The sequence below is a fragment of the Ascaphus truei genome, chromosome 6 (assembly GCF_040206685.1).
Source record: "Ascaphus truei isolate aAscTru1 chromosome 6, aAscTru1.hap1, whole genome shotgun sequence".
Classification (NCBI taxonomy): domain Eukaryota; kingdom Metazoa; phylum Chordata; class Amphibia; order Anura; family Ascaphidae; genus Ascaphus; species Ascaphus truei.
The window spans coordinates 138172210-138191992 of NC_134488.1; the positions used below are offsets into that span (position 1 = coordinate 138172210).

At 56.3% G+C, this 19783-nt stretch overlaps 1 protein-coding gene across 6 annotated transcripts in view; it reads right to left on the bottom strand.

Moving 5' to 3' along the window:
- The window catches only part of LOC142497974 (uncharacterized), a 364739-nt gene that overhangs the window by 26274 nt on the left and 318682 nt on the right, over nt 1–19783 (bottom strand). Inside the window, exon 1 of one of the 6 annotated variants that reach the window (XM_075606465.1) lies at nt 11577–12792. The exons of the other annotated variants lie outside the window; for them this stretch is intronic. The gene's annotated coding sequence lies outside the window, so the exon portion shown is untranslated. Of the gene's footprint in view, nt 1–11576; nt 12793–19783 lie in introns of those variants that run through there. 6 annotated transcript variants of the gene reach the window in all.

Genomic DNA, 19783 nt, shown 5'->3' on the forward strand with positions numbered 1-19783 from the left:
TGTCGACTATCGAACTCTGAACAATCGCACGATCCCGGATCAGTACAACCTTCCGCGTATTGAAGAGATCCTGAATGCGCTGAATGGAAGTCACTGGTTTAGCGTGCTCGACCTCCGATCGGGGTACTATCAGGTGCCTATGAATGCGGAAGACCAGGAGAAAACAGCTTTCGTCTGCCCCTGGGATTCTATCAATTTACCCGTATGCCCCAAGGTATATGTGGGGCGCCTGCTACGTTCCAAAGGTTGATGGAAAAGACTATCGGGGACATGATTCCCTGGGAGTGTCTGGTATACCTGGATGATATCATCGTCTTCGGAAGGACTCTGGAAGAGCACGAAGAGCGATTGTTTAAGGTGATCGACCGTCTGGGGAACGAAGGGTTGAAATTATCCCTAGACAAGTGCCGATTTTGCCATACCTCGGTGACCTACGTGGGGCACATAGTGTCCGCCAAAGGGATCGCCACCGACCCTGCCAAAGTAGAGGCCGTAGTGAACTGGCCTCGCCCAGAGAACGTCACAGAGTTGCGATCCTTCCTGGGGTTCTGTGGATATTACCGCCGCTTCGTGGAAGGGTACTCGAGCAAGGCTAAAGCTCTGAACAATCTGTTGAAAATATACCCTTCAGAGACCGGAAAGAAGGCTGTATCGGCCCACCAACCGTTCGGTGACAAATGGACATCGGAGTGTGAACTGAAACTGAAGAAGTGTCTGACCGAAGCGCCCGTGCTTGCTTATGCGGATCCCGAACAGCCATACGTCCTGCATGTGGATGCCAGTCTAAATGGATTAGGCGCCGTCCTGCACCAGAAGCACCCGGAGGGTCTGCGGCCTGTAGCTTACATCAGCCGCAGCTTGACACCCAGTGAGCAGAGATACCCCGTCCACAAGTTGGAGTTTCTGGCTCTCAAGTGGGCTATCACCGAGAAGCTCCACGATTACCTGTATGGTGTCTCCTTCGAGGTAAGGACGGATAACAATCCCCTCACGTACATCAACACGTCGGCCAAATTAGATGCAGCCGGTCACCGATGGCAGGCCGCCCTCAGCAACTACCGCTTCTCCTTGAAGTATAAGCCGGGACCATTGAATATCGGGGCGGACGCCCTCTCCCGTAGGCCAGGACTATTGGCTACCCCGGATGACGAGGAATGGGAAGAACTTCCAGGACCCGGAGTGCGGGCTATGTGTAAAACTGCCGCCATAGTTAACGACCAAGTGGCCTTCTCCGAATTACGAGTGGCCGATTCCTTGGGATGCCAGTCGCAGGCTGTCCCCGCCGCCTACTGCGACCCAAAAGGGATGCACCTCACGCACGACAATGTATTCCGGTGGAAAGATCTGGTAGACTACCAAATACGAGATCCGGTCGTTAGTATCATCCGACACGCCGTTGAAAAGAAGAACCCAGCCCTTCTGAAACGCGCGCCCAATGACTTGGTGGCCTTGCTCATGCGAGAATGGGACAAATTCGAAATAGACAATTGCTTGCTCTATCGGGTGGTGCAATACCACAACCACCCGGATAGGAGACAACTAGTCCTCCCTAAGAACTTACAATATCTGGTGTTGAAGTCCCTACATGATGATCATGGACATCTTGGTATAGACAAGACTTTTGGGTTAGTCAGAGATCGCTTTTTCTGGCCCAAGATGCGAGAAGCCGTTGAACATCACTGTCGCCGCTGTACTAGGTGTATTCAGCGCAAGACCTTACCTACCCGAGCCGCCCCCATGGGCCATCTAAAAAGTTCTGGTCCTATGGACCTCGTGTGTATGGACTTTCTGTGTATTGAGCCTGATAGCCGGGGGATATGCAACGTGCTAGTCATTACAGACCATTACACTCGGTATGCTCAAGCCTTCCCCACTAAAGACCAGAAAGCCATCACCGTGGCGAAGATACTATGGGAAAAGTACTTTGTACATTACGGCCTTCCTAACCGCCTTCACTCTGACCAAGGAAGGGATTTCGAGAGTACGTTGATCAGGGAACTGCTCAAAATGCTGAACATTGCCAAATCCCGAACGACCCCGTATCACCCCGAAGGGGATGCGCTACCCGAGCGTTTTAATCGGACCTTACTAGATATGCTCGGAACACTACAGAGTGCTCAGAAATCGGAGTGGAGTCGACACGTGGAAGCCTTGGTGCATGCATACAATTGCACCAGACACGAGTCAACTGGGTTCTCCCCATACTTCCTCATGTTTGGGAGAGAGGCGAGGTTACCAGTGGATGTGCGTCTTAGAGTCTCAACGGATGGGGTACATAATGCTACCCACTTCAAATATGTGCAACGACTCAAAGACAGCTTGCAACAGGCCTATCAACAAGCGGAAAAGTCCACAGTTAAGCTGAATGCAGGTAACAAACGGCGATATGATCATAAGGTCAAATATCGGGAACTCCGTCCTGGGGATGCTGTGTTGCTTCGCAATCTCGGGGTCCCGGGAAAACTCAAATTGGCTGACCGATGGAGAGACGGAGTGTATGAAATTGAATCCCAGATGCCTGGCCTCCCGGTCTATCGCATCAAAGACACTGATGGCCGGGTAAAGGTATGGCACCGTAATCATCTCCTTCCCATCCCACAAGTGGAAGATGAAGAGACAGAGATACTGGCCACACCGCTCAACGGTGAGCCCGATGTATCAGGGTTGGGTCAAGAGACTGTCGATAACGAGACCCACCCTGAAACTTTGCAAGATCCTATGGAAGGACCCTCTCAAAGGGACTTCCCCGTAGAGGGGGTATCTCCCGGAGGAGCTACGGGTAAAAGGCCCCGTAGGCCAACGCCTACTAAGGTGGCACCAACAGGCCAGCCTTTGGACCCACAGAGCCCAAGCTTTGTGCCTACAGAGATAATTCTCCCCTCAAGGGAAGAGGCCGAGCCTCAGGACTATGTGTACTACTCCCCCGAGGGAGTCGCAGAAGAACAACTCCGACGGAGCCAACGCATCCGGTACCCTCCAACTCGGGTCACCTACGATCAAATGGGGGCACCCCATTATGAGGTTCAGCAGTGTTCTCGGAGCAAGATCCAATCTGTGATTGTGATGCTCACAGAATTGTGCAATATTGTTTAGAGTTGGGCATGTGCTAAGTTATATGATCTGATGCATTTTTATTATATAATTTCTGTACGGGTTGAGTTATTTATCCCAAGCGAGGTCGTTGGGGTTTTTCACCAGGGGGAGGATGTAGCCAGGTCCCCCTTGACATGCTGGCCCCCCCCTTTCTGCTGCGCAGGGCCGCCGAGGACTAGAGTGAGGGGTACTGGTGCGCGAGCCGCGCGTTACATGTTGTGCGGCCGGTTGCTAGGACGCGAGCGGGCGGTTGCCAGGGACGCGATCGGGCCGTCGCTAGGCCGCGATCGCGTTGCTCCGGTCCCGACAGCTCGCAAAGCAGGGCGCCGCCATTAATAGACGCGGTGTGCATGCGCAAGGGCCAGGAGCACCGGGAGGACTGCAGGGAGCTCGCGCATGCACAGTGGGGGCACCTAAAAGCCCACGAAGCCCGAGCCTATGAGAGGAGGGCTCTGTAAGAGGACTGCAAGTCTCATGAGCCTCTGGAGCGGCCCCATGACGCCAGGGAGCCAATAGGGCTGCAATATCTGCTTGCAACAGTGTGATACATTTGGCGGGCTTGGAAGCACACTAGGAGTTGAGGACTGGAGCAGCTAGGGGAAGGAGGTAGGGTGCAGGGGTCTGTGACTCTCTGCACTAGGCCAGCAAATCCCCTAGGCCCCAGATAGACCTGAGTCATCCTAGCTGAGTATTGTAGGGACAGGCTCTAGGTTAGGGACCCTGCCCCATTATATATTTGCTAGGAGGGTATCACGAACATTGCTCGGATTGCTAAGAGGGAGCTGGACTATCTCCACAGAGGCACAGCTAGCGTGACTGTGGCCTACTGGCAGCAGACAGACCCTAACTAAGGTAGAGACGGTGCGGAGCTGTATGGTGATATTATCCGCGCTGGAATTCACCCCACGCGTAGGAGGATATCCCGGCGGATCCAACCCCAGTGATATAGCGGCACCCGTGGCTGGAGCCCGGGCAGGTAACCCACAACTCACGTGCACCAACAAGGCCTATCACCAGACATAGTGGCTGCGCAGTCACACACACACATTGGTATATGACCTGGGAGTGCGAGACATTGGGTTGGGGTTACTGGACACAGGGTGGGAACACTCTTTGGAAGGTTAGCGTCCGCCGTGACGCCTAGAGGTGGTAGCGTCAGCCGTGACGCCTAGAGGTGGTAGCGTCCGCCGTGACGCCTAGAGGTGGTAGTGTCCGCCGTGGCGCATAGAGGTTAGCGTCCTACGTGACGCCATACGTGGCTTCTCTAGAGAGGAGCACCGGTTATGTAAGATATTGTGGTTAAATACGTTGTTGCATGTAGTAAAGTTATTAGTTATATATATACAAGCTGTCAGTGTGGTCATTGTGTATTGTCCTGCGAGGAACTACTCCCCCTCTGGTGGGAGCCATCGCAGGTGGAGGCGCTGCATCATTGTAAGTTAGTATTCGTAGCATATTGCCCCAGGTTCCCTATAGCGGAAGCTCAGCCTTCTGTGAGCCAACAGGTATTGCACCACGCACACCCTTGGTAACATTGCATGTTCCCCGCACTCACACTGTATATAAGATTGGGTGGGGTGAAATGACCGTTACATATGTATAGTGATATGTGTATGTTTTGTGATTGAATGTGTGGTGTGATTGTGTGTGTGTGTGGTGTGTTGTGATATGAGTGTGTGGTGTGGTGTGATTGTGTGTGTTGTGTGTTGTGATTTTGTGTGTTGTGATAGTGTGTGGGGGTGTTGTGTGTGTTTTGTGATTGAGTGTGTGTGTGGTGTGTCTGTGTTGTGATTGTGTGTGTGTATACAGTATGGGTGTTGTGATTGAATGCAGCGGTGCACAAACTGGAGGGTGTACGCTCTCCCAAGCTTGGCGCTTGGGGAGACAAACAAAATTGACATTGAAGCATGCTCAGCAGCAGTCAATGCACACACCCACACACAGCCACACACAAACACAGAAATAGCCCCGATCCACGCACCCCACTGGTGCTTGCAAAATTATGCAGGACACCGTGCTCATGCTTGGAGAGTTGGTGATGTCACCACTCTCGGCGGCAGCGTGGACGCAGCCTAATTTTACAAGTGCGAGCTGTTGAAATATGAAATATGTATTTAGACATATTTGTATTTACATTGTATATCGTTTAATAAAGGGGGGGGGGGGGTTCATTTGATTTTGATTATGTCGGGGGGGGGGGGGGGGGGGCCGAGAAATTAAATGGATGAAAAGGGGGGCTCGGCATAAAAAGTTTGCTCACCCCTGCGCCAGGCATCCCGAGGCACAGTATATTGAAATCAAATCTGATGTTTTTTTAATTTTTATTTGGTTGGTGTGTGCGTTGGAAGAGGGATAGTCTTATACGGCGAGTATATCCCAAACTCTATATTTTAACTGGAAAAGTTGGGGGTCGTGTTATACGCAGGAAACTACGGTATATCTATCTCAAAGCGTTGTATGTATGTATGTCTGCCTGTCTGTCCTGTGTCTCCCTGTCCCTAGGGCCACTCGCATTGGACCTTTGGCCCGTCACTCCACCTCAGGCCAATGAGATGGCTCCCTTGGCCCACCTGCCCCCGCACACCTCTAATTGGCTGGTGTGCTCTAACAGTGTCTCATACACACCCCTGTGCCCCCCCTCACCGCAAACACCCTGACTGATGCCCGCACACACCCTGACTGACGCGCGCACACACCCTGACTGACACGCGCACACAGAGTGCCTGCGACACACACTGACTGATGCACACTGACTGCCTGACTGACACACACACACACACACACCCCCACTGACTGACGCACACATACACTGCCTGCCACGCGCGCACACACACACACACACACACACACTGACGCGCGCACACACCTGAGACACACATACTGACTGACGCACACACAAGCAGTGACTGACTGCCACGCGCACACACACAACCCCTTACTGACGCACACACACACAGAGTGACTGACGTGCACACACACACCGACTGCCTGCCACGCGCACGCACACACCCCGACTGACGCACACACACACACACACACAGTGACTGACGCGCGCACACACACACACACACAAACTGACTGATGCACACACACACACACACACTGACTGACTGCCGCACGCACGCGCACGCACACACTGTGTGTGTGCGTCAGTCAGTGTGTGTTTCTGCGTCAGACTGACTGACGCATGCGCACACACACACAGTGACTGACTGACGCACACACTACATGAAGCTGTAAAGGGGGACAAACAGAGCTGTAAAGGAGGGAGGGGGAGGGGGACTAGATTGATGTGAATGGGGGACAAACAGAGAGGGGGGAGAGGGGGGAGGCGAGAGAGAGGAGCGGGAACATTACATCCCGGGCAACGCCGGGTCTGTCAGCCTGTGTGCACACACACACACACACACACACACACACACACACACACACACACACACACACACACACACACACACATATATACTGATGATCGGGCCCGGTGGCAGCGGGGTCCGGCGGCTGGCGCTGCAAGTTGGGGCAGACCTCTGGCCAGGTCCAGCTGACGGTTGCGGCCGGGCCCCGGCTCTCCATAAGCTGCAGGCCTCCTCACTCTGTGTCCCACGCCGAGCTCCCAGTCAGCACGCACCGGTAGCGGAGGCCCAGCTTACTTCCGGAGCGCTGACGTCAGAGGCTGGAAACTCGGCCTGGGACAGGAAGGCCTACATCTGATGGAGAGCGACCAGCAGCCGGGCCTGGCCAGAGGTTGGGGACAATTTGCAATGCCAGCCGCCGGCCCCCCCAGCCTCCGGGCCCAGGACACTTGTACCTTTTGCCCCCCCCCCCTGACGGCGGCCCTGTTGCCACCCTTGCGGTGGCGCGATGAAACTTGCGAGGAGCTCGCTAGGTGAGAGTCTCTATGTTCCCATCGGAGCTACTAGAATAGGGCGATTGTATACAAAGTGCGAGATGAAGCTGGTTTTCAGCTCCCGCTCGGTGTGTTTGAGCCGCAGCGCTGCCGCTCGGGGAGACGCTCTTCCCGTACGAGTTTGACACGTCATCGGAGCTCTCTGATTAGCAAACCTGTCAAATCGTACGGGAAGTGCTCAAAAAGCTCGATGAGTTAGGCCACGATTGTACCCAAAAACGTGCACATTGTCTCGTGTGCGGCGGCAAAACAAATAGCTTACATCAAATGGAAGTGATCATACTGAAAGTGACGGTCGCGGCGTGACGTAATACAAAGCGCGCAGCTGGGGAAGAGACAGATACATTTTTTTTTGTTTTGTTACGACGGCCGTGTCACGTGATTGGTCATTTCAATCACTGAACATGTTCTGCCAAACACACACAACACTCTGTACCAACACACACTACACTGTACACACCCTACTCTCTGCACCAACACACACTCTACACACCCACACACTACACTGAACACACACACACACTACGCTCCAGTATATCCCTCCCTATGTATACAGAGACACAGTACTGTATATCGCTCCCTCTGTATACAGAGGGTGGGATATACAGTACTCTGTGTCTGTATACAGAGGGAGGGATATACAGTACTGTGTCTCTGTATACATAGGGAGGGATATACTGGAGCGTAGTGTGTGTGTGTGTACAGTGTAGTGTGTATATGCCATGCTCCTATACCCAGGATACCCCACCCACAATCCTGGGAACACTGACCCAGAGTACACCATGGGAATCCTATTCTGGCTTTTCTAGGAGGGTAGTTACCACCCAGAACGACTAGGGGCCCCACCCCAAGAGCCACGCTTCTATGCCGGGGTCCCAGATTACACAACCTTACCCTGATACCCGTGTAATTTCTGGGGACAGAGGGACCTCCGTGAATGCAGAGGGTCCCAGGGTTCCCAGAACACGTAAAACCATTACACAATCCCTGCACCCAGATCACAAGGATCCCACCCAACCTCCATTACCCTGGGTGGTCTCTGGGGGTACCGGAATTTCCACTTAACCTAGAGAATTCCAGAACTCCCAGCGAGCACACAGCACGTTACTGGGTCACAAGGCACACACAGTAACAACACTAGCTGAGCTCACTACGGGGCAGCTTCTGAGCAATATCACAACATACTGCACCGACACACTTTATTCGAGCAAATACCCAGTATGTACCTGGCAGATACCTGGAATGCGCCGCTCCTCACCTCTGACAAGCCCCGTTGCGTTTGCCTTCCCAGCCTGGGTTCATGCCTGGCTGACGGGCGGCTGATCTGTTAAATGATAATGATTAGGATTTAATAGGCTGCAATGCTTCGCGTGTCTACCAGATGGCATAAATTCATGAATTGTAATGCAGTATATATATATATACTGTGCAGTATTGCAGCCAGCGGGAATAAAATGCTTCAATCCCTGCCTGGAAAATACCTCAATGCACTCGGGCAGAAAACAGTCACAAACCTCAATACACCCGGGTATACCCGAATTCGTGGGACTAGCCGAGCTCGAATAAAGTGTGTCGCCAGTGTACAGTAGGTCACAAGTTACACAAAACCATGTGGACTAACACTCTGTCCCAACAATAGTGCGATCAAACAAGAGTTTAACCTAGAGGGTACAGTACACAAAATATAACGTACCGTCAGCAACAGTAAGTACACCGGGAGGGCAGAGACATTTTCTTTGAAACTTTCAAGTAAAAAACATACAAGGAGACAGAGATTCTCCAACAGAAGATCCCAGTTAGCTGCACAACAGGACTGAAAATATGTTAAGGGTTCAAATACCCCACCTCCTAATAGGTAATTGGGCTCTAAAGGGTGCCGATAAGTAACCGCTCCCAGCACTGTGGGAGGACAATTACCACTAAAACTGCCTTTGGGCAGAAAATAATAAATACTTTAATGTTAATCAAAATACGACGCAGTAACACATACTCAGAACAGATAAAAACACTTAAAACTTAAATCACGGGTGAATAGGGTACAAGGATATCTAGGATAAATCCAAACAAGTACAGGTAAGTATTAACCCTACCCTATAAGAGATGGTTGTTCACATGAATCAGAGTTGGGAACCATATGTATAGAAAAGCATACAATACTTCTTGGTCCCCATCTAATAGTGCTTATATACATGAAACTGATAAGCAGTGTGCTGTAGGTACCTGAATGCACATCAGCTGTCAGGGTAGGTAAGTAGAACCCGCATAGGATGTAGTGTGTCAAATATAATCATGTAGCAAAGTGCATGCCAGCATATATATATACACATGGATCGAGTGTCTCAATCCAGCCCACAATTTGTATCCGTGGGTACACCTTTAGCACTGTGCTATGAATGTCTAGATGTAAATAAACCCTCTGAGTAAGTAATATGGCCAACCTGGGGTGCAGTGTATAATATAGTCTCGTGTGGTAAGATGTCTGTCAACATTAATACACCTAAGTACAGTGTCGCGACCCAATCCACAGTTAGTATCCAGTGGAGGCAGATATAACACAACACAATACCCTCTGATCGAGTGCTAGTACTCTCAGTATAAGCATACTAAATCTGCAATACAGCAGACCCGGCTCTACCTGCTCTGTCAGCTCAGTTCAGGAACAACCTCACCCGTGATTCATCCTCCACGACGTCAACGCGATGACATTATGCCGACGTACGTTTCGCGCATAAGGGGCTGGCGCTTTCTCAAGGTGGGAGGTGATAGACTGAGTCGCGCTGCCCTCCTTTATACCTGTGTGCCGTGCGGCTCTTAAAGGTACCCTAACCTTGCAAGCTACCAAGGTGAGTGGCCCAATACACACATACTCATATAAATAAATGAATAAACAAATAAGGGGGAGTAGTGAAACTGTGTGATGAGTCAAACTAGTGTCCTAGATACTTATTATGTACGTGAAAACATACATTGATACTTACAGCCTCAGCTGATGATACACTGATAAATGCTCAGTCACAATATTAGATGTGGTAAGTAACAACCAGGGGTATCCATACCAGGGTATCATTCTCGTGCGTATGGACTACATCAATCATATAGGGTCGGTACAGACACAACCCCTGGGCACATGTATAGGGGCTAATATAGTCATACGCCCATGATGTCATCTGTGGGTGTAGGAGTGATCAAACCTGGGCTGTCCGCCCGTACGGTCAAAACGGACATCTAATTTAAAACTATATACCAGGATCCCCCTAAGGTCGAGCTGAGAGGTATTTCCATACATGTGCCCATGGATTGGTAGGTATCCCTGGTGACCCATTCACTCGTGTAGGTGAAGGCTGAAACAGACATGGTTATGACCCATATGCCAGGATTCCCCGGGGTATCAAACTTGGGCCCTCTATATATTGGAATAGTTATCCATCGTTGGCCATAGTTACAATCCCACACTAAATAAATGAGGTGTAAATATATCCCTCATTTAACCCCATAGGGCTTAGTGTATCCAATGTATATATCCATTTACATTCAGTCTGCAATAGGATCCTGTTCCAGTCTCCCTTCCGTTGGCCCCAAGGGATATGCTCAATCCCAATAAAGACCAATGGGTCACTGTTACCTTGATGTTGATTGATAACGTGTCGTGCCAGTGGTGTGTCTTTAGAATTTCTTATGGATCCAAGATGTTCAAGAATCCTGGTCTTAAACTGTCTAAAAGTTTTGCCCACATACAATTTCCCACAGGAGCAAATTATCAAATAAATCACTCCTACCGTGGTACAGTTAATGTATTCCTTGATTTTAAACGTATGTGTCTTATTAGAATCCATAAATTCCGTGGTTTTGGGTACATATCTACACGCTTTGCACCGCCCACACGCGTATGAGCCCTTTGGTTTCTGATCTAACCAGGTTCCCCGTGACCTGACCTGGAAGTGGCTTCTCACTAGAAAGTCCTTCAGATTGCGACTTCTCCTACTGGTGAGTTTCGGTGTTATTGACAGTGCCTCTCTCAGGTCCGCATCCTCCAAGAGGATGTGCCAGTGTTGGTTGAAAAAACGGTAAATTGAACCCCATTGGTCACTAAACGTGCCAATAAAACGAATCGGTTTGTAGTTGTTACTTGTATCGCCTGGAGTTGTATTAACCAGGAGTTGAGTTCTTGGTGTACCAACTGCCCTATTATAGGCTCTTTTCAAGCTCCCCTTCGAATGACCACGTTCCAGAAATCTGTTTGTCATAATATTGGCTTGTTCTTTGAACTGTGTCATGTTTGAGCAATTACGCCGTAGGCGTAAATACTGGCCTGTTGGAATCGCCTTAATTACATGTTTTGGGTGCTGGCTCTCCGCTCTTAAAAGACTATTCGTCGCTGTGCTTTTCCTGAAGATAGTGGTTTCCAGCTTTCCCTCACTGTCTTTAAAGATAGTTATATCCAGGAAGTCAATGCTAGATAGACTGGAGACCATGGTGAGTCTGAGGTTATGCTGATTAGTATTAAGTACCCCAACAAATGCATTTAAAAGATCCAGTGTACCTGTCCATATCATCAGGAAATCGTCAATGAACTTACCCACAGTTCAATAAACACCGCATATGATTCCAGGGCGTCACTGAAGACCACAGTTTCCTCCCACCAGCCCAGATATAGATTGGCATAGGTGGGGGCACAGGTGGGGGCACAGGTGGTCCCCATCGCGGTACCCTGGATCTGGTGATAGTATTTATTATTGAACACAAAATAGTTTTTAGTTAGGGTAAGGTCCAGTAACTGGAGAATGAAATCATTGTGTACGAAAAAAACTTTCAAGTAGTCAGTCCCACCCGGGGGTGCGGGAATAAAGTCTTTGGGAGGGCGCAGGGCAGTGGGGTAACTGCACAGAGCAATATGTTCCAAAGAGAGGTCCCAGCATCTGAATGTCTTTCCCCAGTGAGTCCCAGTCTGGAAAGGCCTGGCAGGGGGTTTAAACATTTCCTTGCCCATCATTCCCAATGGGGGGTTTGCAGCAATCAGAGATGTTTTAATCCTCAGCCAATCACAGGGCTGGCCCCCGCATAACTGAAATGTGAAAATAAGAGGGGATCCAGCACAGAAGGGGTTACAGATGGGGACGCTCAGTCTGCAATGTAAGGAGCAGATCTCAGCAGGGGTCATGCAGCAAATGGCTGCCTGGGACACACAATAGAGGAACCACAGGGGGGGGGGTATCTGTCTGCTAGAGGGGGGAGGGAATCAGTAGATCATACAGCTGTAAAAAAGGAGTCCCCCGGCTCCTGGTTTCCAGGACATGTGGGGAAAAGAAGTTAAAACAACAAACCACAAAGGAGGGCGGTTAGGATGGATTCACATGAGAGCTGATGCTGATTGCTATTAGACAGAAGGACACTGCACAGACTGTAGATCCCTGGGAAAGGAGAAGCTCCCGGTTATGCAAACGTCCATAGATATGTAGCATGGACAGGATTTTCGCCCTTAGACTCCACAAGCCTCTCCCCAGAGTCTCCAGGCGGTGTCGGCAGCGGCGTGGGATTCGCCTAGGCTGGTGCACAGTCCTGGTTACTCCCTTTGCCGTCTCCCTGTCATAGCTCCGCTCCTGCGCATGTGCATCGGCAGCAGTCCTGCCTTAGGCCTTGCCCCCGCTGCCTACTACAGCGTCTGCTGCACGGACGAGAGCCCTCCCCTCAATGGCGCCGGGCCCGCTGCGAGGGGGGGCCGCAGCGCTGGGGCGAGAGTTGCTCCTGCTCTCAATAGACTTGAGAGCAGGACTCGCGTCGAGCGATAAGGCACGCCCCCCGGCGGTTCAGCCAATGAGGGCGAACCTGCCGGGTGACGTCATGGCCGCGGCCCCGTCACTCCCCCGCCACGCCCCCCGTTTCTCTTCCTGCAGTGAGCTGCAGACCGGGTAATCGGATGAACGCGCCGCCAATCTCGCGGGCGCGCGTTACCGGGGCCTTAGCCTTAGGCCTCGGACATGCTTACCGCTTGCTGGCGGGAGCGCGCCTCAGCACTGAACCCCTACAGTCGCAATTAGAGCGGCTTTAGTAGGTCTTAGGGAATTTTAAAATTCTGCCGCTTGTCGGGTGCAACAGGCCGGTCATGCCTGAAGAAGTTTACTTTGTTAAACGAAACGCGTCGCGACTGTTGTGGCTGGCGGTTTTACTACCCACCACCAGTACACACTCAAGTGTACCGTTCCTGCTTATTTCCGATCGTTTCTATGCTATCAAAAACGGACAGGCATCCTAAGGACACCTATTGAAGGCCCCGGTTCCTGCGCATGCGCGCTACACTCCGCACCACGCTACCACACGTGGAGGACAGGAGAGTGAACAGAGACAGCCCCAGCGCGCGGGTCTGATCTCTCAGAACTGAGATTACCCTTCATACTTCTTATATGAGGTCCTACTCCTGTGATAGACACCAGAATCGGGGATTATTAAAGAAATTTTATATGTAAGTTACTAATTTTATTATTTGTTGCTAATACAATATCTATCTCTCATCTTGGTGCGCTTTTGTGTTTTTTCTTGTTTTGCTGATATTGGTATCACCATCGGGGTTCCGGTGGAGACCACATTTGGAGGTGGGGGAGACACCTCATAAACACAGAAGCAGCAAGAGAACTGAGAGGGACCAACACTCCAAGTTTAAAGAGCCAGAGCGCGGACTGAACTTTTCATTACCGGTCACGTGAGCGGTTCGCCCAATGAGGGCGAACCAGCTCCGTGACGCCCCCCGACGGCGTGCAGGGCAAGCAACCGTAAGGCCAGGGAAAGCGGGTGCTTTCCCTGAGCCTCAGCGCACATCAGCACGCCAGCGGTAAGCATGTCCGAGGGCCGTTATTGGCTGTACCGCCGGCGGGGGCGTAGCCACACCTCCGTCGCAGATGTTGAGTTCAAATTCTCATGCCTCCCTGAAAACCTGTCGCGCACCTTTCCCCAGCAGTAGGGACTGGGGGGGCGGGGCTTAATAGCACCGCACACGCCGATCCGTGCGCTGTGGCAGTGACTGGTACTGCAGCCTTATAGAGCCAAGTAGAGCTATTTCCTTCTAGCTACGGTTGCCTGCAGTGTCCAAGTTTAGTCAGGCGCGTTTCGGCTTTGCCTTCCTCAGTGACATACTTTCAGCAGGATAACAGTATATATAGCGATCTTGATTACATCAATTACTTACACATGTGAGGTAGTAAATGTAACATAACCTACAGAGTATCACACAGCCTTTATAACATTTTCCTATGGCTTCATCTTGATATCTGTACAGTGGAAAAACCTTAAAAAAATTATATCTTAATATATAAAATCGAAAGGTTGGTGCTAGCTGCGGTGAATCTGATTGGTCCTCAGCTTCTGGCCAATCAGATTGGTGGCTCTGACGTCACCCAACTGCCACTCTCTTCCCCCTCGGCGCCACACACTCTCTCTCTCTCTCCCCCTCCTGTCCACTGTCCCCCCCTCCTGTCCACTGTCCCCCCCTCCTGTCCACTGTCCCCCCCCTCCTGTCCACTGTCTCCCCCCTCCTGTCCACTGTCTCCCCCCTCCTGTCCACTGTCCCACCCCACCCACTCTGTCCACCCCCCACCCACTCCTGTCCACCCCCACCCACTCCTGTCCACTGTCCCCCCCCAACCCACTCCTGTCCACTGTCCCCCCCCAACCCACTCCTGTCCACTGTCGTCCCCCACCCCTCCTGTCTACTGCCCCCCCTCCTGTCCACTGCCCCCACCTCCTGTCCACTGTCTTCCCCCTCCTGTCCACTGTCGTCCCCCTCCTGTCCACTGTCGTCCCCCTCCTGTCCACTGTCGTCCCCCCCTCCTGTCCACTGTCGTCCCCCCCTCCTGTCCACTGTCGTCCCCCCCTCCTGTCCACTGTCGTCCCCCCCTCCTGTCCACTGTCGTCCCCCCCTCCTGTCCACTGTCGTCCCCCCCTCCTGTCCATTGTCGTCCCCACCTCCTGTCCACTGTCGTCCCCCCCTCCTGTCCACTGCCGTCCTCCCCTCCTGTCCACTGCCGTCCCCCCCTCCTGTCCACTGCCGTCCCCCCCTCCTGTCCACTGCCACCGCCCCTCCTGTCCACTGCCACCCCCCCTTCTGTCCACTGCCACCCTCCTGTCCACTGTCCCCATTCCCCCCTCCTGTCCACTGCCCCCCCCTCCTGTCCACTGCCCCCCCCTCCTGTCCACTGTCACCCCCCCCTCCTGTCCACTGCCATCCCCCCCCCTCCAGTCCGCCATCCCCCCCTCCAGTCCACTGTCCCCCCCCTCCAGTCCACTGTCCCCCCCCAACCCCTCCTGTCCACTGTCACCCCACCCCCTCCTGTCCACTGTCCCCCCACCCCCTCCTGTCCACTGTCCCCCCACCCCCTCCTGTCCACTGTCCCCCCACCCCCCCGTCCACGGTCCCCCCACCCCCTCCTGTCTCCCCTCCTGTCCACTGTCCCCCACCCTCTCCTGTCCACTGTCCCCCCACCCCCTCCTGTCCACTGTCCCCCCACCCCCCAAGTCCACTGTCCCCCCACCCCCTCCTGTCTACTGTCCCCCCTCCTGTCTACTGTCCCCCCTCCTGTCCACTGTCCCCCCACCCTCTCCTGTCCACTGTCCCCCACCCTCTCCTGTCCACTGTCCCCACACCCCCCCTGTCCACTGTCCCCACACCCCCTCCTGTCCACTGTCCCCACTTCCCCCTCCTGCCCACTGTCCCCCCCCTCCTGTCCACTGTCCCCCCCTCCTGTCCACTGTCCTCCCCCTCCTGTCCACTGTCCCCCCCCTCCTGTCCACTGTCCCCCCCTCCTGTCCACTGTCCCCCCCCTCCTGTCCACTGTCCCCCCCCTCCTGTCCACTGTCCCCCCCCCTCCTGTCCACTGTCCCCCCCCCTCCTGTCCACTGTCCCCCCCATCCTGTCCACTGTCCCCCCCATCCTGTCCACTGTCCCCCCCTCCTGTCCACTGTCCCCCCCCCCTCCTGTCCACTGTCCCCCCACCCCCCCGTCCACGGTCCCCCCACCCCCTCCTGTCCCCCCTCCTGTCCACTGTCCCCCACCCTCTCCTGTCCACTGTCCCCCCACCCCCTCCTGTCCACTGTCCCCCCACCCCCCCGTCCACTGTTCCCCCACCCCCTCCTGTCTACTGTCCCCCCTCCTGTCCACTGTCCCCCCACCCTCTCCTGTCCACTGTCCCCCACCCTCTCCTGTCCACTGTCCCCCACCCTCTCCTGTCCACTGTCCCCACACCCCCCCTGTCCACTGTCCCCACACCCCCTCCTGTCCACTGTCCCCATTCCCCCCTCCTGTCCACTGTCCCCCCCTCCTGTCCACTGTCGTCCCCCTCCTGTCCACTGTCGTCCCCCTCCTGTCCACTGTCGTCCCCCCCTCCTGTCCACTGTCGTCCCCCCCTCCTGTCCCCTGTTGTCCCCCCCTCCTGTCCACTGTCGTCCCCCCCTCCTGTCCACTGTCCCCCCCCCTCCTGTCCACTGTCCCCCCCACCTCCTGTCCACTGTCGTCCCCCCCTCCTGTCCACTGCCGTCCTCCCCTCCTGTCCACTGCCGTCCCCCCCTCCTGTCCACTGCCGTCCCCCCCTCCTGTCCCCTGCCACCCCCCCTCCTGTCCACTGCCACCCCCCCTCCTGTCCACTGCCACCCTCCTGTCCACTGTCCCCATTCCCCCCTCCTGTCCACTGCCCCCCCCCTCCTGTCCACTGCCCCCCCCCTCCTGTCCACTGTCACCCACCCCTCCTGTCCACTGCCATCCCCTCCTGTCCACTGTCCCCCCCTCCTGTCCACTGTCCCCCCCCCTCCTGTCCACTGTCCCCCCCTCCTGTCCACTGTCCCCCCCCTCCTGTCCACTGTCCCCCCCCTCCTGTCCACTGTCCCCCCCCTCCTGTCCACTGTCCCCCCCCTCCTGTCCACTGTCGTCCCCCCCTCCTGTCCACTGTCCCCCCCCCCTCCTGTCCACTGTCGTCCCCCCCTCCTGTCCACTGCCGTCCCCCCCTCCTGTCCACTGCCGTCCCCCCCTCCTGTCCACTGCCGTCCCCCCCTCCTGTCCCCTGCCACCCCCCCTCCTGTCCACTGCCACCCCCCCTCCTGTCCACTGCCACCCTCCTGTCCACTGTCCCCATTCCCCCCTCCTGTCCACTGCCCCCCCCCTCCTGTCCACTGCCCCCCCCCTCCTGTCCACTGCCCCCCCCCCTCCTGTCCACTGTCACCCCCCCCCTCCTGTCCACTGCCATCCCCCCCCTCCAGTCCGCCATCCCCCCCTCCAGTCCACCGTCCCCCCCTCCAGTCCACTGTCCCCCCCCCTCCAGTCCACTGTCCCCCCCCACCCCCTCCTGTCCACTGTCACCCCACCCCCTCCTGTCCACTGTCCCCCCACCCCCTCCTGTCCACTGTCCCCCCACCCCCTCCTGTCCACTGTCCCCCCACCCCCCCGTCCACGGTCCCCCCACCCCCTCCTGTCCCCCCTCCTGTCCACTGTCCCCCACCCTCTCCTGTCCACTGTCCCCCCACCCCCCCCCGTCCACTGTCCCCCCACCCCCTCCTGTCTACTGTCCCCCCTCCTGTCCACCCACCCTCTCCTGTCCACTGTCCCCCACCCTCTCCTGTCCACTGTCCCCACACCCCCCCTGTCCACTGTCCCCACACCCCCTCCTGTCCACTGTCCCCACACCCCCTCCTGTCCACTGTCCCCACTTCCCCCTCCTGCCCACTGTCCCCCCCCTCCTGTCCACTGTCCCCCCCTCCTGTCCACTGTACTCCCCCTCCTGTCCACTGTCCCCCCCTCCTGTCCACTGTCCCCCCCCTCCTGTCCACTGTCCCCCCCTCCTGTCCACTGTCCCCCCCCTCCTGTCCACTGTCCCCCCCCTCCTGTCCACTGTCCCCCCCCTCCTGTTCACTGTCCCCCCCCTCCTGTCCACTGTCCCCCCCCCCCTCCTGTCCACTGTCCCCCCTCCTGTCCACTGTCCCCCCCCTCCTGTCCACTGTCCCCCCTCCTGTCCACTGTCCCCCCCCTCCTGTCCACTGCCCCCCCCTCCTGTCCACTGTCCCCCCCTCCTGTCCACTGTGTGCGTCCCCGCTCTCCTGTCCACTGTCCCCCCCCTCCTGTCCACTGTCCCCCCCCCTCCTGTCTACTGTCCCCCCCCTCCTGTCCACTGTCCCCCCCTCCTGTCCACTGTTCCCCCCCCCTCCTGTCCACTGTCCCCCCCCTCCTGTCCACTGTCCCCCCCCCTCCTGTCCACTGTCCCCCCCCTCCTGTCCACTGTCCCCCCCTCCTGTCCACTGTCCCCCCCCCTCCTGTCCACTGTCCCCCCCTCCTGTCCACTGTCCCTCCCCCTCCTGTCCACTGTGTGCGTCCCCGCTCTCCTGTCCACTGTCCCCCCACCCCCTCCTGTCCACTGTCCCCCCACCCCCCCGTCCACGGTCCCCCCACCCCCTCCTGTCCCCCCTCCTGTCCACTGTCCCCCACCCTCTCCTGTCCACTGTCCCCCCACCCCCTCCTGTCCACTGTCCCCCCACCCCCCCGTCCACTGTTCCCCCACCCCCTCCTGTCTACTGTCCCCCCTCCTGTCCACTGTCCCCCCACCCTCTCCTGTCCACTGTCCCCCACCCTCTCCTGTCCACTGTCCCCCACCCTCTCCTGTCCACTGTCCCCACACCCCCCCTGTCCACTGTCCCCACACCCCCTCCTGTCCACTGTCCCCATTCCCCCCTCCTGTCCACTGTCCCCCCCTCCTGTCCACTGTCCCCCCCTCCTGTCCACTGTCCTCCCCCTCCTGTCCACTGTCCCCCCCCTCCTGTCCACTGCCCCCCCCTCCTGTCCACTGTCCCCCCCCCTCCTGTCCACTGTGTGCGTCCCCGCTCTCCTGTCCACTGTCCCCCCACCCCCTCCTGTCCACTGTCCCCCCACCCCCCCATCCACGGTCCCCCCACCCCCTCCTGTACCCCCTCCTGTCCACTGTCCCCCCACCCCCCCATCCACGGTCCCCCCACCCCCTCCTGTCCCCCCTCCTGTCCACTGTCCCCCACCCTCTCCTGTCCACTGTCCCCCCACCCCCTCCTGTCCACTGTCCCCCCACCCCCCCGTCCACTGTTCCCCCACCCCCTCCTGTCTACTGTCCCCCCTCCTGTCCACTGTCCCCCCACCCTCTCCTGTCCACTGTCCCCCACCCCCTCCTGTCTACTGTCCCCCCCCCTGTCCACTGTCCCCACACCCCCTCCTGTCCACTGTCCCCACACCCCCTCCTGTCCACTGTCCCCCCTCCTGTCCACTGCCCCCCCCCCTCCTGTCCACTGCCCCCCCCCTCCTGTCCACTGTCCCCCCCTCCTGTCCACTGTCCCCCCCTCCTGTCCACTGTCCCCCCCTCCTGTCCACTGTCCCCCCCTCCTGTCCACTGTCCCCCCCTCCTGTCCACTGTCGTCCCCCTCCTGTCCACTGTCCCCCCCCCCTCCTGTCCACTGTCCCCCCCCCCTCCTGTCCACTGTCCCCCCCCCTCCTGTCCACTGTCCCCCCCTTCCTGTCCACTGTGTGAGTCCCCGCTCTCCTGTCCACTGTCCCCCCCCCTCCTGTCCACTATCCCCCCCCCCCCTCCTGTCCACTGTCCCCCCCCCCCCTCCTGTCCACTGTCCCCCCGCCTCCTGTCCACTGTCCCCCCCCTCCTGTCCACTGTCCCCCCCCCTCCTGTCCACTGTCCCCCCCCCTCCTGTCCACTGTCCCCCCCCTCCTGTCCACTGTCCCCCCACCCCCTCCTGTCCACTGTCCCCCCACCCCCCCGTCCACGGTCCCCCCACCCCCTC